A 4,578-nucleotide genomic window follows, 5' to 3' on the forward strand; every position below is an offset into this window, starting at 1 on the left:
ACAAATAAATAATTGTCAGCCAATAATAGTTGCCATTTTTAATGTTCTAATCAGTTGAACATTTATTTATGTGCATATCAATAAATGAACTATTAAGATGAACTTACGCATTAATTAAAGATCTCAACTTTGACTAAGACCGACTTTCCTAGTGAGTCGAACCAATGCACTTGATTATGATCAAGAACGTCGTCAACGAGCATCCAATGATCACTGTAAATAATTTGTATCTTATTCATCAGCTCCATAAAAACACTAATATTTCAAACAAAGACGTTTGTGTAAGGTGAACGAACTCATGGACAAAAACAATACGAATAAGCAAGGGATAATAGCGATCTTACTTAACGGTATCCTAATGGTTGATGCCTAAAAGACAACGACGGGTAACGAGTAGTCATAGGTGTCGAGTAAGCAAGAGATTGTGTGGGATGAGCGTGGATCGGTACGGTAAAGGGACGATAGCGAGTTGAATTGTCTTGGGCATCGTATGACAAGTTTGTCGCTTGAGTGTGGGATTAGCAGTGGCTCTGTGCTGCCACTGCATGTCGCCTAGTGGTTCATAACATGGTTCATCGTCGTTGGTCGGTCTATATAAGACTAATCTAATGGAGAGCTAACAATAGGCTCACAAAATATTATCCTACATATCTAGATAATAAGAGTATAACTTACTTTCATACTTATTAGGGCCGCAAAGTACAAGTGTGCTGGAGTAATGTATTCACCATGTCACAAACAAAATACTGCAAAAATAACAACCATAAATCAAATTAACAATAAAAACATTCCAGCTACATAGTTAAATTAATTAATAAGCACAATAGCACCCATACGGATACATACTGACGAGTGACAAACTAGAGGAACAAACAAATTACCAAAGCATTTTAGTATCAGCAGAAAACAAACTGGATTAAGAGATTCATATCGCATTGAAATATATCAGTACGATAGTCGGAAAAGGCAAAAAATCACATATATTTTTATATTTTGATTAATTAATTAGTATAAAATAAGAGGAGATCTGGAAATTGTGGTGTAGAACTATTAGCACTAAACATTAATTCAATGTCCACTAAAAATGCCTTAAGTTGCGTATCCTTCCATTTTTCCATTCATTATTCATTATTTAAGCTTAGATTTTCTAACTTTCTATTTGATACAATAATAACATCAAAGAAAATCAAGACTCAATTACATAGCTGCATCTCGAACTGATTAGACGCCATTTTTTTTGCAGAAGAAAGATCCAGAAATTTATTTTTGTAGCTATAGTGTCACAAATTAGGCACAAATCGAATATTTAAGCTAAAATCACATCAGCGAGATATCACACAACCCAGAAAAATCAAACCACTAATGTATATTGGTAATGAGATCTAAATTAAGAAAACAACTACTCATACTAACAAAAATCTACATACAAAATACCAACAATTAAATAAATCAATAGCAACAAATAAAAAATTGAGAGGGAAATTACAGAAGCCATTGGAGATGATAAAGATATGGATCGGATCATTTGCACTTGTAAGGCTTGGGTGAGGGACGCCATGAAAAGGAAGGAATTTGGTGAGTGGTAGTGGTGGTGGGTGAGAAGTGAGCAGAAACAATGTAATTACAAAGAAGAATAAGGAAACAAAGAAGTAAAACACAGTGAGAAGAAACTAAAGGATACTTACAATAATCCGAATACCTTGAATTCCACTATCATGTACTGGCGAATGGCGATGGTAGTGTCGTCCAATGCACTGTCCAACAACAAAAAACAACACAATGCAATGATCCAGCCATAATCTAATGCAAAAAAATTATTAACAACATTAGTATTAATTAGAATTCAAATACCTTGAATAAGTTGAACTATGTATCCCAGCATACAATTTGTGGAGTTTGCGTCCTATCAGGGTGCCTTACAAAGTGAAATATTAAGAGCAGGAAAATCATTATTATCCAAAGCCAGTTAAGAAAGAAGACATTGTTGTTAGTTATTAAGCCCCTCTAGTAACATTTATCATCAACCCACTACAGATTAATGATAATACTCTTTTGTAACTTATCACATACTTTGATTTCTCAACCCAAACTTATTATACAGTTGTTTACCTTCATTGCTTTTCTAGAAATTAATAATAAGATTGACAAAAATCCATCAACTGATATGTTATTGCTAACTTGATACTCTGAATTTTCAAACCCATTAATATCAACATCCCTTACCACTACCGAGCTTCATTGAAGAAGATTATTGCTACAACAACAATAATGGTTTCAGTTTGCTAAGCCAAGTTTAATTGAACGAATTCAACATTGTCGCAAATTACACCATATATACTCAACTTTAAGAAAATAAAAATGTTGGAGCAAGATCTAGCTTGTTTCAACAATATATCCCATTTCTAGTGCATTAAAAGTAACATTGTCGCAAATTACACCATATATACTAAATCAATCACACTAATTTTATGTAACGAACCCCAAATGATAATAGGGCATTATCAAATGAATCAATTATTTTGATTCATCCTCAATCAAATATAATTGCAAAGTTAAATCAATCACAGAAGTTCAATTAAGATAATCAAAACAAATCAAAGAAGAAAAACATTTCACAAATCCTATAACTGAAAAGCCAGTAAAATGCTTAAAAATAAACGATCTGAAGTTGAAAATTAGGGTTTATACCGATCCTAGTTCACGTCGATTGTTGTTCGCGTGGTGGTGGTCACCGTCGAAGTTGGCCGCCGTCGATAGTTGTCGGGTGGGGTAGCGATTTCTGTGCTGGCCGGCGTTAGGTGAGGCGGTGTTTGCGTGGTTGGGGTTGGTGTTCGCTGATTTTAGGAAAGAGGAAAGGAAGGCAGTGTATAATGAAACAAATGAAACATATTTCTGGACATGGGTTGAAAATAATTTGGGGCGGGGGAATTGTTTTCATTTTGCGCCCAAATTGAGGATTATATGGACATGGGTTGTAATTTAATCCGATGTCCATTATAATGGACATGGGTTGAAAATAACAACCGATGTCCATATAATATAATTACATCAGACTTTTATAAAAATCCGATGTGCAAACTTATTACATCTGTTTTTTCAAAAATCCGATGTCCATCCACTGATGTCCTTGATGAATTCTGTAGTAGTGATTTTGCTTTGCCAAGTTATTAAGATAAAACCATATATGTTCCCAACATATCTTTTCAAAATACCTATTTGAAAAGGTTTCAATCTTAAAACTTATGGAAATATATTTTAATCTCTAACTCATTCATTTTTATAATGATGCGTAGCAATGTCATTATTCAAAAGTGAAATCCCATTCAATGCATGTCCTTCTGAAAATACCCTTTTTCGGAAGCAGGTTTAACCATTTCATTTTCATAATGAGGTTAAGTAATGACACTAGCGAGGTTAACAATTAACTTAGCTCTTGTAGACATCGGCATATCTTTCTTTGCAACTTTTAATCATAAATCTCATTTATATTCAAGGATGCAACTTTGTTTCATTTAGGCTCTTAAGTAAATATCAATATTGAAACTCTTATTCATATCTAGGTCATAAACTAGCAAAATCTCTTGTTAAGACTTTTCTTTAGTCATTTTCTATCAAAAACTTTCTTTTGGTCTCCTCGTGTAGTTATCTTAAGAACATATTCTTTTGATTACATCACTTGGTCTCTTTTGTCATGTAGATCTCATATATTCAAGACCATAGATCTCATCTATTCATGTATACTATCTATTTAGGTATATAAATTATTCTTTCTTTCGTAGATCTCATTTACTCAAGCATATAAATTATTCTTTGTATTTTTTGTGTCTTCATTTTTCTACCACTCTATCTTTAGAATAAATACACTAGATATTCAAAGATAGCTTATGACACACAAATAATGATTTTGAAGTAGAAGGAGGATTATCTCATAGATTGACTAATAGATTTTAGATTTGATGAGTGTACTTGGTAATTGACATTCCTTTAGTAGAGTTCATCAACTCAACATCACTTAATATTTGATCATACACAAGCCCAAGCTTGTGGACATATAATGAATCCTATCATTATGTTGTCTATTGGATCACTTTAAGTAGATGATCATATGTTTCTATGTGCAACCATGTAAAGACGAATTATTAGAACAAATAAATACGATAAAAGGGGTGACTTGGGTTGCAAGCCAAGCCACCATAATCCAAAATACAACCATTGTTGCTATTCGTCATATTCTTACGATGAGTTCAACCTCCTAGGTTTCGAAGAAACAACGTCATGTAGCCAAAAAAATACAGTTTCTTGCGACATACAATTTCATACAATTTTTGACACAATTCATTTGTGGCTCTTGAAAATTTTCTCCCACTCTGTTTTCTAGAAATAAACTTGTAATCTAGAAAGACAGCTTTACGAGCCACAATCCTGTTGTACTCGTGATTATTGTAAGGAAAAATGAGCATTTGTTTCTTGTGTAAACTTACAAACATGGTACCCTACCATTTTATATCTCATATGATTCGTTTTAGATTTAGTGGAAAAAAATTAGACAGAATGATAAAATCCCCAAAAGGATCAAGT

General features: G+C 33.0%; 1 long non-coding RNA gene across 1 annotated transcript; it reads right to left on the reverse strand.

Annotated features, from left to right (window-relative positions):
• Positions 1-1,684: 1,684 nt before the first annotated feature.
• On the reverse strand, positions 1,685-2,882 carry LOC141611843 (uncharacterized). The gene is made up of 3 exons (XR_012528848.1): positions 2,689-2,882; positions 1,852-1,915; positions 1,685-1,754 (listed from the first exon to the last, which is right to left on the reverse strand). It is a non-coding gene; the product is annotated as an uncharacterized LOC141611843 (long non-coding RNA).
• Between the last annotated feature and the right edge of the window lie 1,696 nt (positions 2,883-4,578).

Source organism: Silene latifolia, chromosome 1, assembly GCF_048544455.1.
Source record: "Silene latifolia isolate original U9 population chromosome 1, ASM4854445v1, whole genome shotgun sequence".
Classification (NCBI taxonomy): domain Eukaryota; kingdom Viridiplantae; phylum Streptophyta; class Magnoliopsida; order Caryophyllales; family Caryophyllaceae; genus Silene; species Silene latifolia.